Below are 25212 nucleotides of genomic sequence, written 5' to 3'. Positions count from 1 at the left end.
GTCCCCTCCATGGTGGGAGCCATATTTCATGACATGGTAAAGATGGTAAAGAGAAGTTCTGCTGGATGGTAGCAGCCATCGTGAGATTAAATTCATCCCTTCACTGTGCCACTGGAGATGTACCAGCCATGAATTTATCCTGCATAGCTCTATGAGTTCCTCATATCAGATTATGGCAACAAATAATTAAACTATGTGCCAGCTTTGTGTTCCAGCAGCTACTCAAGAGTCACTGGTAGTTTCAGTTAGGCTCTGCCCAAAGCAGGTCTACAAGAAAACTGCTGCGGTGGATGTATTTAGAGAGGGATCCAACATAGCCATGTCTAACTGGTTGTCAAACTGTACACCTGAGCGGTGTGGCATCACCCTTGAGAATGAATTTTGTATCCTTTAAAGAAGCGCAAGTGCTTTCCCGTCCTTTGAACAGGCATAAAGCGTGGGAATTAATGTTCCCCATTTTGAGGCAGGAAGCTATCAGACACTGAGGCTTTCCTGCAGTTTCCCTCAGGGAAAGGCATTGGCTGTAACCAGGTATTTCTTTGATGCAGTCGGTGCCCATGTCCTCAGTCCATAGGACACAACTGAAAGCTCATCTCCTACACTCCAGGCTCTCTTCTTCAGCTCGTTCCTCACCCAGCAATGGCTCCATCTCATATTTGTCTCTGCTGGTCATGCTGTTCATGCTCCCTCACTTGGTCAGTGCTCTGCTTCCCCATTGTGTGCCAGCCTGGCCAAGTATGTGGATGGTGCTCTACCAAAATCAGCTCGCTGGCACCCAAGCTAAGCTCTTCTTGCACAGATTAATTCTTATCAGCCTCACATGTTCTTTTGGTGATAGACCTGTAATTACAGATGCTTTTATTAAAAAAAAATCAAAACAAGAACAACAACAAAAACTTATTTAGCAGTTACCTTTATCCTGAACAGACTGACCATTGCACCTAGATGTCACACAGTTGTAACCATCTCCTGAGCCTAATAAATCCCTTATAGGCATTTGATTTATACAGAATCCAGGAGGTGCATACAAGCACATTGACAGATTCAGTTCAAATATGATTTGTTTTACTAATGATTTTTAAAAGTATCCAAAGACAATTATTTACATAATGTGTTCTGGCAGGGCATTTTAGTTGACTTTTGCCCTGTCCAGACCTTCTCAGGGCTCCTGTGTCATTGAGTTTCCTTCTCAGTTATCCAGGAGGGCCTCTCTGTACAAGCCCACTGAAGTGCAATGGCTGCAAGGATCTGTGGATTTCTTTGTTGGAGGCTTTTTTGTTCTGCAGTGCTGGAGACCCTTCTGCCCATGTGCTCCAGGACTCTGGGAACTTGCTGCCCTCAGGCACCACACAGCAAACGAGATTATGGCTCATTCTTGCTGCATTAGTGCAAGTTTATGCTGCTTTTCATTTTTCCAATCACAATTTTGTTTAATGCACCCTCAAAGCTTGCATGTCAGGAATATTTGCCTCTTAAGGAAGCTCGTGGTAGGAATCCATCCACTCCAAAAGTCATGGTGAGCAAACGTCATTTAAGAGGGACTGTTTGCTGGTTGAACTTGGCTTTCGCCGTCGGCTGAGAATGATTTACAGAAGAGTTCTCTTCATCTGAGAAAAGGGAAGCATAATTAAGAGGAGAGGAGAGGAGAGGAGAGGAGAGGAGGAGGAGAGGAGAGGAGAGGAGAGGAGAGGAGAGAGGAGAGGAGAGGAGAGGAGAGGAGGGGAGAGGAGGGGAGAGGAGGGGAGAGGAGAGGAGAGGAGGGGAGAAAGGAAAGGAAAGGAAAGGAGAAAGGAAAGGAAAGGAGAAAGGAAAGGAAAGGAAAGGAGAAAGGAAAGGAAAGGAAAGGAAAGGAAAGGAAAGGAAAGGAAAGGAAAGGAAAGGAAAGGAAAGGAAAGGAAAGGAAAGGAAAGGAAAGGAAAGGAAAGGAAAGGAAAGGAAAGGAAAGGAAAGGAAAGGAAAGGAAAGGAAAGGGAAGGGAAGGGAAGGGAAGGGAAGGGAAGGGAAGGGAAGGAAGGGAAGGAAAGGAAAGGAAAGGGAAAAGGCTACAATTTTTAAGCTATAAAGGCTCTAGCTTTGCGGCAGATCTGGGAAAACTATCATTCCCTACTTATTTTTTGCAGCAAAACTTAGAACATTTGGCTTGGTGCTCAAAACAAGGCACATTCATCTTGAACTAGTTTATTGCCATAGATGGGGTCTGTGTTCCCCCCCATGCCTGACCTCCATGTCTCCAGGGACACTCCATCCCAACATGTACAGTGTGTCTATCGGGACCTGCTTAGTAAACACAATGGATTTAATCCTCAGCGACATTGTGTAAATAAGACAGAATTTAACATCTGGTCTTCTGTCTTTAAACACAATGGCACTTCATAAATAATATGGTATTATAGCTCCCAGAAGACATTTACAAGTACTTTATTAGGTGTCACATCAGTGCTCCATTTTGCAGCAACTGCCCAGAACTAGACATCCTATAATTCAGTTACATTGTAAGTAGCCACTAATGAGGCATATTATTGTGAAGAGCCAATGCTGAACAGCTACACTGCAGTAAATCTGGAGCGATTCCAGTGAAATCAGTGCTCAAGTATGGATTTGTACCTATGTAACAGAAAGCAAACTCACCTAGGGGAAAAAATCAAAGAAAAATTTTAAATTTTGAGAAGACAGCTATGTTGAAGCCTCCTATTTTTTTTTGTCCTACCTTTCACAATTCTTCTTTCTGTTCTGCTCTCATCTGTCACTCACATATTGAATATCCTGACAACCTCATTGGACGATTAATACTCCTTTTTTTGTGGGTTTGCATATGGCCTCCTGAGTGCTTAGCAGGTCTTAGAGAGTTCACTTCACTAAGCTCTCAGATTGTCTGGCAGTCCCCAATGGCTTAATAATGTAAAATCATAAACTGGACTGCAATTCTTCTCTGCCTATCCCTTTATCAGGGACTGCTATGGACGATCTGGAAGACAGGAAAATAATTAGATGTGTACTGAGTGGGATTTCCCTTAAAAAGCACAGTGCTGACCTCTGGTTCCAGATATATCTAGGGATTTGGGGGAAATCGTTTTTCCAGAGATAGTAATGCTTCTTTTGCCATAGGATGAGGAAGCTCATCAAGCAGCTTTTTGTGTATACAAAGATTTCTAAGCTCTTTCCTCAGATTGCTTACCTCAGATTCGCTCTGGTAGCAAAGCTGAAATTGCTATATCCACTTCTGGTATATGAATTGTCATACAACACGGCTGCATGATGTAACCTAACAATGACCTCAGCCTCCTTAAAATCAGTCCCACTCACCCCATTTCCAGCTGATTGATAGATTTATTCTTAGCCCAGAAAAACATTGTCTCCCATAGTAGACTAAAAGAGGCTTGTTTCTGATTTCTACTGATTAATAGGAAGTGGGTTCCAGAGGCAAACTCTGGTGCATGTGCTAAGATAGGTAGTCGTGTGCATGTACATGTGTGCACGTCCTTGCTGACAGCACACTGATCCTGCTAGCAAGGCACAATTGAATTTACTGTTTTTTCCCAATATGATCAACGTCATTACCTCCCGCTAATGTCATTAGGAGGCAGCAGGAAGCATTCTGGCATGCTGGCTGATGATAGGGAAGCCTGGCACCAGGGTCCATCTAAGAAACAGGGGGATTTGGGAGGGATTGCTTCTCGCAAGGTGGGAGATGCTCATCGTGAGATTTCAGCAGCATTCGCTCCACATTGCTGAAGCATGACCCAATTATCTTGGGGCCAGAAGCTCTACTGCTTTGAGCAGTGGTACTCAGTTGCAAGATGCCCAACTAACCTTACCTCTGTGCTCATCTCACCATTTGGGGCAGGTCAACCTTGGTTCAGCAAACCGAGTTTGAATGTGAACCAGGCTGGTTATCAACGCACAAGTTGCTTGGCTTGCAACGTTTCTGCTCTTCCCTGCTGGAACACCAAATTGACAGCAAAATTGGCCAAAAGGATTGAGATGGAAGATTGGTATCTCTCTGGAGGCTCTCAGTGAACTAACACAGTGCAAAGAATTTTCTTTAATTTTAAGCAGTAAGATATTTAGAGGGCTGGAACCCAGCGCTCCTCCCTCCCATGGGAGTGCTCTAATCATGATGCTATAGAGTCATCTATACAGTCATGATGCTATAGATGCATCTCTCTTCTTCCCAGACCAAGACAAATAAGATTTAATTATTTGAAGAAACCAGAATAGCCTCCATACTGGGGAATGGAGCACACATCACCATTCCAGAATCTCCTGTGCTTTACAGCTCCCCCGAATGGGTTCTAATCCCCATGCGGAGAGAGAAAACATTATCATTTTCCATAGATGCAATAACCTTCCCAGGAGAGGAGAGGGGAAACAACAGTTTGGGGAAGCAGACAAAGCCTTATTTCCCAAGTATGCTCTGAGCATGTTTGCAGACTGGTCCCCACCAGAGAGCACCTATTTTATGTGGTTATAAGCCTGAGGAATGAGCAAGGCACTGGTAAACTTGGCCCTCGCTGTCGGCAGACCTTTAACTTCCTCGAAACATTGATGCAAAAAGACATTAGCAGCTCTGAACTTCAGGTGCCTCCTGAGCTCTGCATCTGCAGAAGGAGAGTTTGTCAGCTTGGAGCCCAAAGCAGTAGTTAGGCAATCGCCATCCCTCTGCGGATCTGGGGCTGTGCACTATCATTCCACATCTGCAAAAGAGGTGTGATGAGGTGAAAAATGGTACAAGCGAGAAGCCACCATGGCAGTAAGAGCAACAGAATACCATAAACAAGGAGAAACAGAAAACGAAAAGCATTTGCTCTGTGTTTCGATGACCAAGAAGAGATTGTAAACCACATATCTGAATTTCCGACTCTGGACATGAAATCAGACTTCTTTCCTTTTGGTGCAGGGATGTACTCATTTCCCAGCCATTCTACAGAGGAGTTCCCCATGCTTGAACTTTAAAATCACCCCCGCATTTTCATATAGGTCTTTGTTTTGCAGCTCATGATCTTTAATATTTGCATAAAACATTTATTCGATACTATCTTTTCTCCTCGTGTACCTCACACAAGGTCTGTTTGCTATTCATCTCCTCTTGCTCGGTACAGTGAATCACTGTTCACACAATGCTAAATGAAGCCACTAATTAAATATGTGATTTTTATTAGGCTCTAGACACGCTGTACTTAGGCTCTGCAGCAAAGCACTTGTCTGTAGTATTCTTTAATTTATTAAAGTTGCCTCTACGCAACTTCTTCAAGTGCAGACAAATGAAGGAACGGCACAAAGGACAATTCTCTCTGGATTTGTGGTTTTGTGCTTAGATTCAAATCCACAAGTAAGGAAGCCTGGAGAAGTAATTACTTGGCTGAAGTAGAGCCAAGGTTTGGCGAGGGCTCTGCATGCTGACTTTGCGGGGAGGCGTTCGGGTTCACAGGCTCTCCTAGATGAGGAAGAGGATGAGCACAACCATAGCCAGGCCTTCATCACATGCAAGACATGCTCAGCTCCCTCCTTCTCGCCGGCCTTCAGCAGCAGCAAATTATCAGCTTTGTGGCAAAACTCTCATTAATAGAAAGCCCAATTTCTTTGCCACCATGGGAACAGGCTCAGGTTGATTCATCTGTCATTCCCCAATACAACATTCTGAGCATGGCACAGACCTGAACTGGGGACACCCCAACTCTAATCTCCTTATGAACCCACCATTTTCAATCTTTTTTTTTTTGCACTTGGCATTTGGAAACAGCTAATGAAGGCAGCCTCATGAACAGAGAAATCAGGTCTCACGATATTTCAAGTGGGGTCTGTGTGGTAGGGAAAAATGATAGAAGTAGACAAAGAACATCACTTTGCAGTCACTCTTTCTGTGACTAAACAGATTAAACACAAGTTTGCAAGACACAGCATCACAAATCTCAGCATAAGATTTTTTTTTTTTCTAAAACCTACAGTCTTGCAATGATAAGAGAGATGATATTTGTGGGGAAAAAAAAACACAAAACAAAAAACCTCACCTTCTGTTCCTCAGACAAATGCGCTTTTATAGTACGGATGTGTGCTATTTTCTTATGGCTTTTAAATTGGTTCCTTGATTTGTTTCTTTATCTGCTCCCTGAGACTTTCCTGATTAGTTGAGATTTTTGCACTCACTAGTTGATTAAATAATGAATACATTTGTTTGATTTGCAGTTGCTTACTTAATTAAAATTTCTTTTCAGTGCTCCAATTTTCATTATGATTTCAATTTTGCATTTAATCACTGTGTTGTTCTTTGCTGCCACCTCTCTTAATAGAGGTCTACTCTCCTGTCAGCCTTACTGCAAAACTTGGTGTTGAGCTGCACATGGGCACATGATAGGGAAAATCTTCCATTTTTGCAGTGCTTTACATAGGTGCTAACAACAGGGCTTGTGCTTACTGCTGTTTCACTTTAAGATTTTTAATTTCCTCCCCATTTTTACTGGTCCTCCCTGTTCTTTTCATTTTTTTTTCCTTCATCTGATCTTCCGTATTTGTTTTCCTGCAGTAGGCCCCAAATTTGCATGCCACATGCTTCTTTTTCAGCTTGTCCCTTTTTTTCTATTCACCAGTGGGATCAGCCATGACATGGCTAATGTTGTCCCACCATCAGATTTTAGCTTTAATATCCCAGATTAATAAGCGAGAGGGAAATCCCGCTTGCCATTCTGGGGCAGACTGCAGAGTTGGGCACATGCTGCTGGGATGATTTGCAGTCAAAGGGGATCTTGGTCATAAGTGTAATAATGGTCTTCGAAGAAAAGGAAAAGAAGGAAAGAGAAAAAAAGAACCTTCTAATACTCATATAAAGCAAGAACATTAGAAATGTGTAGTGCCAGGCAGGGCAGAAATGCAACAGGAAGAACCCATTCATGAGGATACTCTTGTGAGGGGATCCTGAGAGAATGAATTATTATTTGTTTTGTCACATACCTCAGTATTACTGCAGGAGTCATTAAAATTTCTAGCTGGTAAAACCAGTCACTGTAGTTGGAGCAGAAGAGGATGCAACTCAGCAGGAGCTCAAGAAGACAGTGAGGACAACCCATACTTGGGGAAGCTGTGAGAAAGGAATGACCTAGGTTAATAGCTTAAACCTTTAGCCATCCAGGAAATCTCTTTAACTCCAGTGAAGTGAATATATGTCAGCTTAGAAATCACAAGAACATCTGTTTTATATATTTGCAGAAGATTTTTTTTTTGTTTTGGTTATTTTTCCTGAGGACTCAAGGTTTGCTATGCTTCCCTGCCTGCAGTTGTTAAGTCAGGAAGAAACACAGATGCATCCTTTAAAGCCTTCCACCAACAACAGTGACTCCTCTAGAGTTAAAAATTAGTTGTGCTACCACCAAAAGCAGTAGGAACAGTTCCTGTTATCTTGACAACTGAGTGTAAAGAATCTGTGAAAAATGTGCCATTTCATAGAGATTAGAAATCAGCTCTCCATAAAACAGGGAGCTGGAGGAAAGCCTGTAAACTCATCTTCCCAAAGCACTGGGCTTATGGGAGCAAGTCAGATCACCCCTTCTCCAGGGAGTGTGCTCTGACTATTAAGCTCACACTCATCTTTGTAAATGCTGACTTGTTTGTAGAGTAATAGATACAAAATAAAAGTAAAAGAAGGAAAAAAAGGAAAAAAAATATTTGTCATGGTGCCAAGGAGGTCCTAAAGTGAAATAATCTATTATTTTTTTAACTCTGAAGAAATATTGTGACTGTCTTCAGGAGGTAGGTATTGTCACGTGGGCTTCAAAAGTGAATATGTGACATTAAATATATTCATCCAGTGCAAGCAGCAATGCTTCCTCATTGTGGATGTTTCAATAGCTGAGAAGGACAAAATCTTATGACTCAAAACAACATCTCTCTTGATCAAGGAGTAGCAGACCAAAGTTCACCTCATTGCCATTTACAGCAGCTCAGATGAACGGTGTCCTCCAAGCGCCTGTTCCTCTCCACTGCTGCAGTGAGAGCCACGTGTTGCCTGAGAGACCTAGTAGGTATCTGAAGTTGGAAGGTATCAACTTTGCACATAGTGAGTCTTCACGTTTTTTCAATACGTTATCACCAGACCAGGCAATATACACACAGGACTTATCATAAGGAGAAAAATAAATGTTTGCAGCATGGAAAATAGCATTGGTGACCCATCTCATAAATTAAATAAGAAGCGTTTGTCTCATTTAGTCTTTCAAGGTAGGCATTTCCCTTAAAGTTATTTCTCCTAAAGTTATGTGTTAAAGGGACCATTTATGCTCTATGAGCCCCTTGCAAAAGCCAGGTCTTCCTTTCTTCAATTAGATAACTTGGGTGGGATGAATCAGACCCTAGAGGAGTTTGTTCTTTTCCACTGACTATTTATTTATTGGATGCAATTAATAATGTATCTCAAAAGTTAAGCCTTTGACGAACAGTAACAGTGGCAGCAAAATTGCTTTGAAAGAGCTTTTGGCATCTAAAGCTTTGAGTTAAGATGTTGATAGGCACTTTGTAAAACTGCTTCTATAAATCTGTGAGCTAAAATGGAGGGAAGGAAAATCAATCTGAATGCAGGATGCGATTGTTTTTTAAGTCTTTCACTATTCAGCAGCCCTCAGACTTATCACATGGAGCAGCTCATATTAGTTTAACTTCAGGAACTATGATCCCTGAAAAGGTAAATCCCATTTTGCCAAGAACACACTTGTCCCAGTATAGGACATATGCACATATAGCAGCTCAGTATCTCTTCAGGCTAGGGCCCTGGGGGAAATATTTTTTTTTTGGACTCTGTATTTATCATAATCCAAAGCACTGACAGACTTAACCTCTCAAACTTAATTACCTCTTCTTCACACAGTTCATAATTCAGTCAATTTTGTTGTAAATCAACCACAACATAATAACCTAAGTCACTTTTAAGTACTCACTGGACAAGTGTGTGCTCTGTGTTTCAATAAGTATTGATAGGAGTTTCAAGCTATAGAAAAACATTCAATTATATCTAGTACTAGCAAGATCTCAAATATTTTTGATCAATGCCTGTGTTCTGGAATGAGAGCTGGATAAGTGCATGGATACATTATTTAAATGAGAAGGGAATACTGTAGTCATCTAGTCTGACCACCAAAAGCAAAATGCAAAATAAAAGTAATTCCCTCTGGGATTGTGGCAGGGCAGTCCCCCCTTGCCCTGTGGAGGGAAGGGCAGCTCATATTCATGTCTGAATATCTGGATGAGCAATCCGTCATCCTGGCAAGTGAGCCAGCCTAAAACTGCTGGAACTATTTGTGGAATAAGGTGGTCTCTAACATATGCATGGCTATATGAACCTGGGTCTTTGGGAGTATTGACAACCTGTGAAATACAGGCTGTGATAAAGTCTGGGCTGTTCCTTCCATGAGTAATACCAAAGATAAGACAAGACTGATGGAAAAGCAGTAGTTTTTGAGGAGATGGGCTGTGAAACTGAATTATGAAAGACAAACACATGGGCACAGTGTCCCTTATGTATGGCAAAGAAACAGAGATGTGGAGGGGAAAAGTCCAAATGCCAGGAAGGAAAGAAAGGACAGCTTTGGACAAGAATAGACATCCATAAAATGCTCAAAAATTATGTGTTACTGAGTACTGCAATCCTCTGAATAGACATTTTGGTTTAAGATTGCACATGATGGTTTAACAATAATGGAAACAAAGACCAGCCCTCTAATGAGCTTTCATTCCCTCAAGCACATGCTGCCTTTTTTTCAGGTAACAGCACCCTTTCTAGTGCTAATGATTTTCCTCTGTGTACCAAGGCAGAATTTTTCTCTTCTGCTACCATCCACCTCTGCACGACAGATGGTGAGACGAGATGCACAGTTTTAGGAGCTAGTCTAGGGTGCATGAACTGATATGCATTAGGCTCACAAATTCAATTGTGTCTTACCTGTCTGCCTGAAGAATTCATATAGTAGAAGAAGGAAAGAGAGGGAGAAAGGCAGCAGCTTATGTTTGTTGTGTTTTTCACCGCAAATAAAAGGTTTTGCCTTGCTGCCAGAGCTTTAAATCACATTTCAACAGAATATGTCAAGGGCTTAAGGTCATCCTCTTATGAAAGCATAGACAGAGGGTCTGGGAAGCTTCAAGCTGAAATAAGGGTTTCTGGTCTAGATAAATTCAGGGAATGTGGCGAGATGCTTTGCTCTTTTGGATTTAGGCCCAAAGTCTGCAAGCTCTGAAGTACTTAACTTTGTGCACATGAGTAGATCAGCTAAAGCCTGTGCATCCATTCCTGAGACAGGTTAGGCATGTGCATAAAGAACAATAAATTAGGTCAAAATCGATGCTTTCCAGCCTCTTCAGAGGGCTGTACCTGCTCATTCAGTTAACATAACGACAGTTCCAGTTGGTCTCATCTTCCCTTGATTTTGCCTCTGGTACAACCCTGTGCCAGACCATTCCTCCAGAGCAAGAAGCTGGACAACAATTCTCCAGCACAGTGTTGCGTGTTCTTTTATAGTAGTTTTGGGGCTTGGTAAGGGGAATATGAGTTGTATTTTGGCAATGTAACGATGCATTTTTTTGTGAACGCAGTTAACAGAGGTCAGAACCCAAGCATCCATTGAACAGCTCACAATTTATCTTATCGGACAAATTATCCCGTAAGCAAAAGTTTTAAAAACATTTGTTGCAAGGCCTGGTGGAAGAAAGCTTATAAACTGACATGCATTTAAAAAGCACACACTACTGCTGACTGCTTTGAATGAGCAATGAGACCTGACACAGTAGAACAGGTCAGCAAAGCTGCTTTATTTATTTGTATATCTAAGCTATAACTCTCCCTGTTTTTTTGGCTGCACTCATCTCTTTCCAGATGTCTATCTCATGACCTGTGACCAGTCTTGATGCTTCCTTAGCTCAGATACTCCTGGCTCCTACTGTAGTAGTATCTCATCTGTAGAATTTTAACGACTTTTTTTAAATACTCCCATGAAGAAGGGAGGGCTGTCATTGCTGCTCTACTTACACTATTTCCAAGATCCACTTTCCTACTTTGACCCAATGTGGAGGCAGAAATCAAGGTCTGGGATGTTCTTCACTGTGGTGTAAGACACATGGCCAAAAATGTAAGCAGAAGTCAGCTTATTCCTTCAGTTGTCAGGACCTCTCAATATGTGTGTCTCTACCTGTTGTTCCTACTCATTCTTCCATGGAGTTCAGGCTGTAAGCAAGGTGGGCAATGATGGAAAAACCCTGGTAAGAATTTTCCAATTAAAAAGAACAAACGTCAAAAGAAGTCAATATGTCATTGCTTCAGACAAACTTTGCAAAGAAACCACATGGTCAACTTTCATTTCTTCTTCCTCCAATTATCCTCATCCCCAAAGAAACACTGGTAGTTCCAAAAGAGTTCTTTTTCAGCTGTTAAAGATGTTATTTCCCAGCGTTTTGTGAGATGAAGAATGTTAGCTAAATGAAAGTTTTCTATGGAGTTTTGGACAAAAGCCAGAGGGGAATTACCAGCTGATCCTCTGAATGAAAGCATTGTGGATGGATGTGGATCAAGTCCTAGGTTTTGAGGACATTAAACGATTCTGAAGACAGGGAAGTATGATCTCATCGAAAACAGACCACGATGGCTTTCGTTCTGCTGGTGATTAACGAGGTTTCCTGTGACTCAGACCCATGGTGATGTCAAGTTTCACTCATATACAAATCAGTTTTCATTAGAAATGTAGCCTGAGTACAGGCTTCATGGGAATTATTTGAGGACAAAATTAACTATATTAGTCATTCCGGTGTGAAAAACTGAGATTCTGTGGAACAGAGATTTGTCATGTAATAGAGAAATGCAACAGTGATGTTGACTTTCTTGATGGTTTTCTAAAGGAGCTTCTTCCCTACAAGATTTAGTACACCCTGAAGCTTCAAACAGGAGTGAATATGAATTATAACTTTATCTGGGCTAGCTTAAGACACAGCACTCCTCCAAATCCTAATCAGTTTGTTTGATCAGAGTGAAGAAGTTGACACTACTGAAGGTTCAGTAGAGGAAACACACTACTGAAGTAATAAATATGTTGACCTGTTCTGTGTTCCCTGATCTGATGTGGCAGCTGAGGTATGAGAAGGAAAATCTTTTTGATTTTAATTTTCTCATTCTTCAATATCTTACTTTTCTCATTCTGCATCCCGTCACCTCCTTTGTGAGTAGAAAGCTCCCTCGCTTTCTCCTTTCTGCACCTACAGAAAAGACACTCAGTTTAGCTGTTGACATTAAGGATAGGGAGATAAAACCTTGTTTTTGTATGGACATGGCTCCACAGTTTTGGATGATGTGGGGTGCAGGCTGAATGCTGGAATAAGCCAGGATTTATTACAGCAGAAATAGCCTTTTGTGCTCCTTTTGAACCAAATGATTCAGCAAAATAGGGGAGACCCTGCTCAGAGGGAGCAGGATGAATGCAGCAAAGTCAGGAGCCTTGCTAATTTATGTCGATGGAGAGCTGGCCTCTCTGGAGCATCTACTTTGCATTATTGCACATCTTAACCCATTTTCTTATCACATGGTCTTGTGGGAACAGGCCTGTAATTCAAGCCATATTTGTTTTAATTGCCTCTGGCTTTCCTTGCCATTTGGCATATGTACAAAAGGAAGATATAAGAGCTTTTATGGGAGTAAAATTCTATAATGAATCACTTATATACAGAACAGACCACATACTAATGGGGGGGATTAGAAAGTTGTTTTGACTATGGATTGTTCTGTGCCATTAACTCACTATTAGGCATCCCAGAAATGAGCAGAAAACTCTTTTGCTTCACAAAGTCTATCCTTCACTGAGGTACGTGTTCTCTCCTGTGTTTATCGAGTTGCAATATGTATGAAAGACATTAGACAGTGCTGGCTTCAGAGCATTTTTAGAGTATAGAATTTAGCTGTAGCATTTATGTAATAACAGAACCGACCATATTGTTTCTTGGGTGCTGAGACCAGGTTTGAGTGGTTTTCCCAGTTTTAACATATACTAAAGATGATTTCCTGTCATTTTGGCATTTCCTCTGTAGCACAAAAGACCACGATCTGACCACACCGACCCGTTTTCCCAAGAAGTTTTGTGGGAAAGGCCCAGAGAGAGGATGGCAAATCACAGCGGGTGAGCTCCTATGCCAGTTGCTTCAGCCATCTCAGCATGGGGACGTTTTGGGGCTCGAGCCAAGTCCCAGCAGGCGCACGGTCCTTTCGCCACTCCAAGGCATGAGCAGATTGAGACGCGCAGCCCTTTCCCAGCCCCTTATATGGAACAGATTTCGGGAAAAGAGATAATCCGGCCCGAAGGGGTTATACAGATAATACCCAACAGGCACGATGGACATGCACTGTGCTGAAATCCCCATATATGGCGCAGCAGAATCGAGACAGATTTCCCAAATATCCGCTGCATAAGACAACACCGTGTGAGGCGGTAGAGCCGACAAGAAGCCACGGTGCAGTGACACAGGGCATCCTAAAGTGCTTTCAAGCCTTCAATCCAGGCCCCCCAGCACCGTGGCCTCTTTGCCACCCTGTTTTCCCATGCACCAAAGGCAGCTGCTCCCAGACCTGGCGCACGTGGTGCTGCGGAGTGGCAAAGGCACCAAGGACACTTGCTGTGGGGACTGCGGTGCCGTTGTGTTTGGACTTTCAAAGCAATCATTTAACATTTTAATTTTTTTTTTCATCTTAGAATAAATTGACACAAAGCACTTAGGGTAGTGCTAGAACGAAATGAAATGTTGTTAAGGCATTTTCAGTTTATTTCTACAAGACAATTCTCTTGAAAGATTCTTTTTTTTTTCATCTGCTTCTTAGACTAAACATCAAATATTCTGTCAAAGTCCAGAATTTGTAAATTTATGTCAAAATCCAGACCAGACTCAGCTCAGCACAGCTGTTTTACATTTCAAAACAAAAAAAAATATGAAAGTGCCTGGTTGCTGCATTTTCTGACATACATCTCTGTTTGAACTCTATTATAATCACTGTGCAGCTGAAGAATGATTCTGAATAAATTCAACTTTCTAAACCCAGTGGTGTTCTAGCCAAGGAGGCTGTTCACAGGCTGAAAATCTCGTAACAAGTCTCACTGGGGAAATTCTCCTCTTCCCAAGAGAGCAATGCACCTTTCACTAGGATCCCTATTCCTTCACCAGTGTAACTTGTGCTCCTTTTCTCATGGATTCCCCTGAACTGTGCCAACGTATGCATCAGATATTGAAGGGTTATCTTAACTATTGGCCCGTTTAGCCTGGACCGTGACTTGTGCTGATGCTTCTTGTGTACATCATTTTGCAAAAATGGAATCAGAAATAACATAAGTCTGGTGAATTGCTAAACCTAAGTTTCCTTTAGGAGTAACCTGCTCTAGAATCTGGGCAAAACTTACTCTACTAGCAAGGACTTACACAATTTATCACATTCGATAATTACCAGGGTGGTACCTTTCATACGCTGGAAAATCTAAGCTATTTTGAAACTTCTGAAATTCCCAGGCGGAAACATTTCTTCTGGAGAGCCTCTTGCAACAGAAAAGGAACTAATCTCTTCCTGGCTGCCTGCCTCAGGGGAGAGTAGGAGGGAATGGGGCAGCAACGTATCCTGATTTGAGATTTCCAAAAGGGAAAAACATGATGAAAACTTCAGAAACGCATAGTAACTGGTATTTTTTAGTGCTGGATTATTATATAATTTACTGTCCTGAAGCGCAGTGGTTTGCATACGCTTGTAGGAGTAGGGCATCCTCTGTGGCAGCTCCTATGTCTCAAGCCATTTATTTCTGTCACATCAAGCAGCCAGAGGACCAAACCAGAAAAAAATCCTTGGAGCACAGTGACATGTTTTACATAGAAAAGGTGGAAGGTTCAGCCTCCCTCCTGGCGCTTTCTGTGCCCAAGTCTACCTAAGTCACATTTCATGTGTTACATCCCCTTTTTGGGACAAGTCCTAAGTAATGTCCCCTGCAAGCCAGGGTGAAAGACCTGCTTTGTCCCAACATACTGCATTCCTCCAAGCACTGCTCTGCATTACTTTTTAAAAGATCAAGAATTATGTGAGTTTGTTTGTGGATAAACACATGTGGAAATCACAGACTTGGACATTTGGTAACCTGTGCAAGAGTGAGCAAGGGTGACACTTCTTTCAACTGCCTGAACGATTGCGTGTTTGAGGAACTCACAGTTGCCTATTTACACAGACACAAAAGCATGGGTACTGAACAGGTGCCTAACTTAAAAATGTAACTACTCAGTATTGTTCTTTTTATTTACACTTTCTTCAACAATTCCACCTGCTAACAGATGCATCAGAAATGCACGGTGTCTTGTAGGGGCTGCCTAGCAACTCAGTGAGACTAACAAACTCAGTTTTCTGTAGGTGTTGGATAATCTGAAGTGCAATGAGTTTATCTTGCACAACCATCAGAGGTCTTAATAAGAGCTGAAGGAAAAAAGTCACTGACGCAACAGTAATGATATCCTAATATAACGGAGCAACTGACATTCGGTATTTTCAAATCTGCAGTTTGAGTCATTTCTTAAAAAGATTAATCCACTAAAATGAAAGAAATGTTTTATACGTTTTCCCTCATGAAGATGCACAGACCCCCAAAAATGGTCGGGCAACCACCCACAGTCCAGGTGTGCTGATCTTGGGCTTCATGATGTACATCCTCCAAAATACTGGCCAGTTGTAAAGTTCTGCAAAGCTTACTTAAGTAGCTGCTTGTCAGAACAGAAACTCTCACTGTAAGACCTTTCTCTCATGTTAGTCAATCTGTTAAGCAGTTAATTTCAGATCTCCACTTTTATCTTGCAAGAAGGTCTCCAGGTGGTTGCTTCTGCTTCCACTCAGAAAAGTCCTGGCATTCCTAGAGGTCACTTGTGCCAGGCTTGGGCAATACACACTTAGGAACCTGCTATCCTGGGACCTAATTAGCTCAGCTCAGACTTAATGAAGTTACTACAGCTACCTGAGGTAGCTCCTGCACGGTCCTGTAGCTGCTAAGTTTGGGGATTTTTTTTTTCTTTGAAAATATTGAGAATGAGCAGAAAAGTGATTTCCCAGGTGCAGTCAGAAGGCTGGGCTCCGTAGATGTGAACTGGGTGTAGTGCATCAAAGTGACAATCTCCAGTGCATATCACAGTCATAAACACAGATGTTCAGTTTTCCAGTGGACTTACTGTGAAATTACACTGATGGGAAAAAAAAAGAAGAAGAGAATAAATAAAATATAGCATGACTTTAAAACAGGAAAAAAAAAATTCTTAATCAATACCTTTCCTCCCCCTCTAAGTTTTCTGATTTCACTGTAAGAAAGAAAAATCAATTATTCACATAGATCTATTGGAAATCAACAGTAAAGCCTAGCACTTCCACATTTCTTCATGGAAACTGCATTTCAATAGTCCTCACTAAAGCTGTATCTATTTCAGACTAGTGGGGAAGACCTCACCATCTGCTCCACTCATCATGGAGAGAAGCAAAGCAAATATTTTGCAAATCAGCATGACTATGTGTGAGAGGGATGGATTTAAACAATTGCTCTCAGATCAGCCCAGTAGGTGATTCCCTCAAAGAGCAGGTCCTCCTTGTTGCACAACATTTGTTCTGTGGATGGAAGTCTTTGCTTGTGTGGACCTGCTCATTAAGCCTCTTCATCTGTATTCCTCGAAAAGAATACACCTCTGAAGCCAATGTTTGGTATCTCCTCTGAGAATGGATGCCTTCTTCATCCAGCTGGTCATGAAATGACAGTGCTGGTCAGCCCTCCCAAAATTACTTTGTTCTTCATGTGTTTTGAGTTCCAGTCTAAATCTGGATGTTAGGAACTTTTCTAGTTTACTTTAACTTTGAAACAGGACATGTGGGTCTAGCCAAGCTCATCTGGTAATAGGTCTGATCTGCTGAATGACCTCCAAAGGAAAAGTGATAACCAGTTTTACTCTTTGACTTCTTTTACTTCCATATATCTAACCAGCAAACCCAAGTTTCCTGTATCTAGGAGAGGCTTCTCTTCTAATTTTCATCCTGCTAAAACCCAAATTCAAGATGGAAAACTCTTTGGGTGGCTTTTTTGGGTCACTTTCAGCTTATTTGTAAGATGCAAGTGTTGGATCTCACTGATCTGATTATCTCAGGATCCTGTGCTCAGCGCAAACACTATTCAACATTTTGTGGGCTGCATTTTTATTGCAGAGCCCTACGTTTTGGGTAGCGGGGTGAAAGCTGCCATGGGGGTGGTGTATTTTCAGTGGGAAGAGCTGGGCGAATCAGGGAAGCAGATGGTGCCAAATCATGACCTTTCCACACCATCCTCAGCCCTTACTCCTGGTCCCTTTTCTGCATTCTCCATGCTGCCTGTAATTTACTGAAACACTCTCTGAAAAAAGATGCTTTTGTCCTGGAGCCTTTTGTCTGCTCTTCCGTGAATTCCTGATACAGCCTGGGACTCCAACCCCTTTTCACAGCAAGAGCTGGTGATATCAGAGAAAGAGGACTGTGACCTTTAAGTGTGAACAAGTCAGAGGAAGAGATAAGTTATAAGAAAGTTCCTGCACAGAATAATTCGGTGACAAGGTGTTTTGAGGGACAAAAGAGCTGCAAATACACAGGCTCTAATTTCAAAAGCGGGGAGAGTCCGAAATGATCACAAAATAAGAAAGTGATAAGAAGTGGTTTAGGAACCCCTTTCTAATATCAAGGACTTCTTTTGTTTTCCAAGCATTATTCTCTTCCAGTGCATTTAGGGATAACTTAGGGCTGGACTAGATTAGAAGCTGTACTAGATTAGAAGCAATGGTGGCACCCAATGTTTAAAACACCTATATTACAAAAGAGTGAAAATGAAGCCATTAAAAAAAATAAGAGAGAATATATATAATTAAAAAAATAAATAGGAGATCAGGTAATTTTTCTTGTTACATTTTACCTACAATAAAAGCAGAAAATTATATTACTCCAAATTTCACTGATACTGAAGACTGTCGTGGACCTCAAGGACACCATCAGGTCTCCCTCTAATGATCCAGAAGATTAGTGCAGTCTATGACTAACTTTGGATTTGAAGCTATATCATCTTTTCACTTTTTAGCTATATCCCCCATCCATACTTCAGATTCTTCAGACCAGATTCTTCACTCTGTTAGTCTGGAGGAAAGCCAGAGGAGGTGTTTGAAATTTGTGCAGACTTAACTATGAACATAATCAGAAGATGGTTGTGACTCTGTCTCAGAAGTGCGGCAAAACTGATCTACAGCTGAAGGAAAAGAGAAGGAAGTGATAGCTGGTCAACACGAAGGGGATTGGTCACCTCAAATTTTGGTAGCAATTTCATAAGGAATAGAATCAGGCAGAAATCGGTAGGAGTTTTGTTATGTCCTCTTATCAAGGACTAAGGATGACTCTTCATTTAATCATAAGATCAAAAGCAGGAAGATGTACTCATATTTGGGTAAGGAACTAAGAGGCAGAAAAAAATGTTTACCTCCTGTCTTTGGCTTGGCCTTCATGTGTGCTCTTGAGCAAGTCACCGAGGCTTTGTCAGCAACACGTCTGAAGAGCATCATTTAGGTTAAATCCATGAGTCATCCACACAGTGCCCCCTCAGGAATGCCAACACTTACACTGAGGGTCAAACATCTGGTCCATGCAGATGGAAGAAACCTTAAATATGTCTCTGTCAGGCACAGGCTTGTTTAGACTATGGCCAAGGCACGAACATACTCTTTGCCTGATCCAGCCACCTTAGAGCCACCTTAGCCACCGGTCTGCCCTCAATGCCATGGTGACTAATGTTGGCTGACAAATTGGGCCAGGGTTTTTCCTAGAGGGAACCACCTGGCAAGGTCTTCACTGGGAGAAAATGTTGGCAGTGAGCTGGATTTGGGGCTCTTCCTGCAACTGGTTTGCTGAGGCAGAGTCACCGAGACATCTTGTTTCTGTGCCATGACCATAACATGGAGGGAAGTGTACTGTAGAGATGAATCATTACTGTTTGAAAAAGGCTTAAATAATATTGCATGGCTGAATCACATCCACCTCCCCGCACAAAAAAAGGGTGTAAAAATACAAAAAAACCATGGGGAAGATAGGTGTAATTCTACTACTTGTGCGTGGGAAGGAGGTCTGTTACGTGGTTGCGTGAGGACCATCACAGAGGAGCTCTGTCTCAAACTGGCAGAAACGTCTCTCAGTGCCGTGCCTTGGGCTCACTCCTGACATGAAAAGAGCAGCGCTGCTGCCCAGAGCTGCTAACAGGGAACTATACATTTTTTGACAAATAAATGTTGCATAGAAGAAACATAAAAATGCTAATACTTGACCAAACTGGAGGTCTGCCTTGTTCAGTGTCCCATCTTCAACAACGAGCAAGAACGGGGTGAGCAGCTAGAACCAGCATGGACATTCCCACTGCCCCGCAGCACCCCTGCCTGGGCCATCCCTCCCAGGCCTTAACAAGCGTTGGGGGACTTTTTGCCCATGAACTCATATAGTCACTTCTGGAACCTAAAAAAACCTTCTGGAGCCTAAACAAATAATGTCTGCAATGTCCCTTGCCCCAAACCTGAGGGTGTAGAAGTGACCCCTTTTATTCCTATCCTGCCAGCTGCTTGTGAGGTTCATTTGACACCTCCTTGGTCCTTGGAGCAGAAGAGTCAGAGGCTCCTTGACTACTAATTTTTTCCAGGCCAGTCATGACTTTATACCCCACTATCATGTTCTCCTTCAGTTATCTGCCCTGAAGGCAGAAGATCCCCAGTCTATTTAATAGTCCTTGCATGGGACCCGTTCTCTACCTTTGATCCATCTTGTCACCCTTCCCCTGATGAATACGGCATCCCTTCGGCGAGTGAGAGCCAGGACCAGTGCATGGTGCTCCCAGGGGACAGCACAGCACCCCTACACTTAAGGACCAGAGTACTTCTATTCTCTGGGCTGACCTCATTATTACCAGGAATTTGCTTTTTTGCCTGCGATCGTTCTTTGAGCTGGCAGTTTCTTAGAACACTTGTTCCTTCGACAGGGTTTCTTTCCTGAGGAACAGCGGCTGTTTCTCTGAGATGGATGCTTTTTGCCCATTCTGATCTGAGATCAGCCATGTGGTGGTAGCACGAGCCAGATTCCCAGCTCAGCTCAGCTCAGAAAAGGATTAGATGCTTCAGTGGTAGCTGCAAAATAAGCAAAACAAGATAAAACCACTCTATGCATGTGGGGGAATCAATGTCCCTGTGCAATCTTTGCATCCAAAAAGCACCTTCCTCCTCATCACTGATTGAAACTGCTTCTACTAACAGACATCAAAGACAATCTCATTGGAAAGAAAGCAAACAACTCCATGCAGACCTTTACTCCAGAGCTGGATCTGCATGGGTAGGAACTGGATTTGATGGGGCCCTTGGCTGTTACCTCTTAGTAAAGGACCTACAGCATTTGTTGCTATTTTTAGCTTGTTTGACGAGGGGGACTTCCAAAAATAGTGCCTAACTTCAGATTCTCCGCGCAGTTTCTGTAGTGCTACCAGTGCCCGGAATTCAAATTGCGGTGCTCTGAGGATGGTCCCGGTGCCAAGCATGTTTCACCACCCTGCAGACAGCACAAGATTAAAAAACACTGGGTTCTTGTAGAAAATTCTTTTCCTTCCCGTAGGACACACAGATTACCAGAAATCTCTGGGACCTTTGTCAGTCGGTGGCTGGAACAACAGCCTATCTGATTTCTTCTCTTATTTTTCCCAAACTTTGGAAGAGTTATATAATGCTTGAGTTATGTAAACAAATCCCTTTCCTATAGGTGGCTTGATCTTAACTAGGTGACAAAAATATATCCTAAGCTTGTGATTCTGCAGCATCTTTCGTGCAAGGAGCTCAACAAGTGCTTTGTAAACATTAACTAATTAAGCCATCAAATCTCACAACACCCTACTGAGTATGTAAGGATTTATAGGGATGTATACAGTAAGAAGATTACGTTTTACTCTTAGCAGTTTTTTTTCTCTTTTTGATGAAAAGGGAGAATATAAATCCACAAATTATTTTCCTCCATAAATGACTTAAATGCCTAATAAATAAGGGTAATTTTAGCAAATCAGAGAGAGGCTGTGGGTGGGTGGGCTTCAAAGCACTCCAGCAAACACCCCGCTGGGAGGTCGCTTGGCGTTTCCCCCATCCTGCACACTGATGTAAACCTCGCCTGTCAATCCCCTCTGGTCTAAAATATCCAGCACTTCGAAACACCTACACTGGGAAGAACATGGATGCCCACACTTAAGTCCTCTGGCATCCTTCCCACATCCATCCCATTAAACGCTTCTGTGCTGGAGCAATGTATGCACTCGAAAGCTAGTGCTTGCATACAGCCATGCCCAAGTTGCATCTAGCAGCCTGGAAGAGAGGAAAAGGGAGCATGAGGCTGTCAGGCAATAGCAAAGGTGTCTGCTGACCACCAGCTGCTGGAGGATGAAGTGGGCTACCGAGGCCACTTTCCCAGGAGACAAAGTCCCAGAGGACACTGTTCCTGGCCCGCCTGCCCTTGCTGGCTCTGGGTCTCAGCTGTCTCATTCCCCCAGATCTAAATGAGCATTGGTGTCTGTCCATCCTGGAGAGCTCCAGCACCTGGGCAGCCTCTGTCCAGGGCCAAGAGCTGCCCTGGCATCCCAAGGTTGTGGGGGACTTTCAGCTGTCGTTGACTCTTTCCCTGCCACCCCATGCAGCACCCAAGAGCCAGGGGATGGATCCCACGCTTCGTACAAGATGCCATGAGGCTGCTGAAGAATCGCAGCGGTGCATTTCAACAGCCACCACCACGTCAGCAGACCTGACTCAACAGCTCGCTTGAAGCTTTTGGGTTCTCAGCCACTTTGCTATCGCCCAGAGGCACGAAAGCTGTTCAGTATCGCGTCTGCCTGTCATCTGGTCTGAGTCGGGGTGTCAGGGCTGATGGCTGGTGAACTTTGGAAAGTTTTTCAGCTCGCAGATAAACAGCAGCAAGCGTTCTCAGGACGACACATTCTGGAGGCCCAATCTTATCGGGACACTTAGGACGCAGCCTGTCTACACGCTTGGGGCCAGCCAGTCAGAGCCCAGCGCCCAGCCATGGGGACCGTGCTGACGACTGTCACCTTTGCTTGCTTCCCTCTTTGCTGCCTCTCTCTTTGCCCTGCATTTCCCAGTGCAAGCATGGCCATGGGGCTTCTTTTTTGGCTCAGTGTTGGCAAAGCAAGCTTGCAAACACAAGAAATGGAATGCAGCCTGTATCTCTGTATCTGTAAAATATTTCAACAAAAATAGGTCTCTGTTTTTTTGTTTTGTTTTGTTTTTGTTTGTTTTTTAGTTAAAGTCAGGGTATTGTAAGCAAAATATGTGCATTGCAATTTTGGTTTGGAAAATTGATGTGCTCCACACCTACACGCATGGTGTCACCTCCCCCTCCTTTCCATCTCTGCCGGGAGACTGCTCTGCTGCTCAGTTTCTGCTAACAGATCTCTGGGGATTTCCTCCACCCCAACAACCCCCTTGCTTGATTCACTGCAGATAGAGGATGTGATGGATATGATCCCACGTGCCACCTCTAACTTCCTCGCAGTAAAAGCCAGATCTGAGCATCAAGTGAACTTCAGGACATACTGTGAGAGGAGGAGGGTGTCTCTGATCCCAGATTCATCTTTTCTGCCATCTCCTCTGCAGTTTGGACAGGACACCATCACGACCAGATCTGTTTAGACATCTTCCCATTGCTTTTCCCACCTCTTGCCCACTTGGTAAATGGGTTTGCTGCATGTTTGCAACTCAGGTGCTAGAAACAGTTCCTCATTCTGCTTCTTTACTACTGGGTAAGAGTCAAGCCCATCTGATGTTGGAAGGGGCCAGATTTCTGCTGACTGAAAGCTGAAAATAAATCACTAATCATCCCAAATAAAGCATAGCACTTTAAGACAATGTCCATATTATTCTAAGCTGAATGTAGGCTGGCCAGTAAAATCCCTCCAGCAACACTGCGCTGCTAAAGGTGTTGCTGGAGAGGCATTTTTGTAAAAGAGAAACTGAACATAAATCCCCACTGACTTGTATTGCCGTTCTTGATTGAGCTATTATGCTCTTATGGTTTATTTTTGTTTATTACTTATATTAAGGCACTCTAAATTTTCCTTGTCCTTTAATCATAACCAAACCAATCCTTCCAGGCCTTATAATCTAAGAATCAGATTCCACTAAAATCTGTTCCTCAGTAGGTAACACAAGAACAGAAGAGGGAAGAAAAGGACATAACATGACTTAGTCCTTACTGCACTTGCCTATTCTCTTAATAATATACCTACATTAGCCTGGCCCATAAGCCAGTATGGTCACAGTCATTTTGTATAAATCAGTTGAATCCTGATTTATTTTTAACCCTTCCATCTCCCACCTCTTCAAACTTCTTTCACCCTCCTTCCCTTCCTATTAACCCTTTGCAGTAATCAATACATCGCAAGAAGTTTCCAAGGCCACAAACATTCTCTCTGCTATGGCCAAGGCCACCTCTGGGGTCCTTGCAATCTGTAGCCACCTACACTTGTCACGGATGTTGCTATCAGATCTTTTGCAGTTTCATGGGGGATATGCTCTTGCAGTGAACAGTTTTCTACTGCTTAATTTTAATCTTTATTACAGCAGGGGCCTTACACCAGGACCAATATATTGAGTGCTGACACTGAGGCTCTGCTGAAAGTTACTCAATATTTTGGTCCAGATTTCCAGTATTACCTAGTAAGACAGTGCACTTCAGATAAACATCTGTCTGAGGCCTATCTGAGAGAAGATTATGTTCACAGAAAGCAAGCAAAGAACACAGGGATTTAAAACTTTTCCTTCTGTTAGTTCTAACTTTACATAATATAAAAAAAAAAAGTGGGACAACAACCTTAATGCAATGAAGTTGTTTAAAATTTTTCTTCCTGGGGTATGAGCTGACCTTTTCCCAAATAGAGAAATGCCAGTGGCTTCTGTCAGAGGCTTCTAAAATGGCAGTTAGGTGGTTTTATGCCTTTCCTGCCCACAGTTACTGTAGGAATTGGTTTTCTCAAGGCTTTACTGTATTTCTCCTTAAAAAAAGTCCTGAAGGCAGTGAAGATGCAATCATTCCTACTTTACCAGTGAGGAACTGAATCCTACAAGCAAAGGTCCCGCATGCTGAACCGCTGTTGAGACGTTTAGCGGCAGCAAGATGCAGTCAGGAATCCAGGCACAGCATCCACGGGACATAGACCCTCCAGTCGTAGGAGCTTATGGACAATAAGGTGGTCCCAATCACAGGGGATCACCACGGAAAGGATGCAGTGCACGTATTGAGTCTGTGACCACATTGGTGGCCGCTCTGAGAGCACAACAGGCTTGGACAGAGCCTGGACGAGACTCTTCTACCAAGATACCTCAGCTGAATTATCACTCTAGACTGTCTTTAAGTTAATGGAGAGAAATAGGTGTCCCTGCAGAGTGATTCATCTTCTCCTAATTCGGCTGTCTGCAAGGAATTGCTCCTTGAAATTACCTAATCCTATAGACTCTCACTGCAGTTGAGAATTGCTATCTCATATTGAGACAACTAGTTTTAGGGGAGAAATTCAGAGCAAGGAATTGAACCTGGTTCTCCCCAGTATCTGCCTCACCACTGGAGCAACCTTCCCCAAAGTTTTGCATTTACCCAGGGCACATTGGCCCATTGCCTCAAAGTATCTGACAAACGTGGAGTCACCTAAGATTTCACCACTATGGGTAGGTCTAACTAAGCTCCACAAGACAGGCACAAAGCAGCTTCAGAAAGCGGCTACTTGACTTCAAAGTCAGCTGTAACCATTAGACCTCACTGACAAACAAAGAGACCGGGGGAAAAATGCCACATACAAAATACCCTGGGTTTACATTTACAAGATCTCAACCATGAGCAAACTGCAGAAACATTGCTGAGAACAGACTGCATTTCACTTGCACAATCCCATGGGCAGAATAACGAGAGTCCCCAAAGGAGAGCACTCAGCCATTCAGTCTTAAAAACAGCAATAAAGTGAAATTCAATCCATGTCTGAATTGTTTAATTCCCTTAAAGTTTAGATTTGCTGTAATTTCATTTGCCCTGTCATGAAGAGAGTTAAGCACTTTCCAGCAGAGTTTATAATGAGGGAGCAAAAAAAAATCTAGTTTAGGAGCACTGGTGCAAACGTTCTT

Source organism: Tinamus guttatus, unplaced genomic scaffold, assembly GCF_059628265.1.
Source record: "Tinamus guttatus ecotype Peru unplaced genomic scaffold, ASM5962826v1 Tinamus_guttatus_pri_ptg000599l, whole genome shotgun sequence".
Lineage (NCBI taxonomy): Eukaryota > Metazoa > Chordata > Aves > Tinamiformes > Tinamidae > Tinamus > Tinamus guttatus.
The sequence above is the reverse complement of the archived record's forward strand: the minus strand, read 5'-3'. Positions refer to the sequence as shown.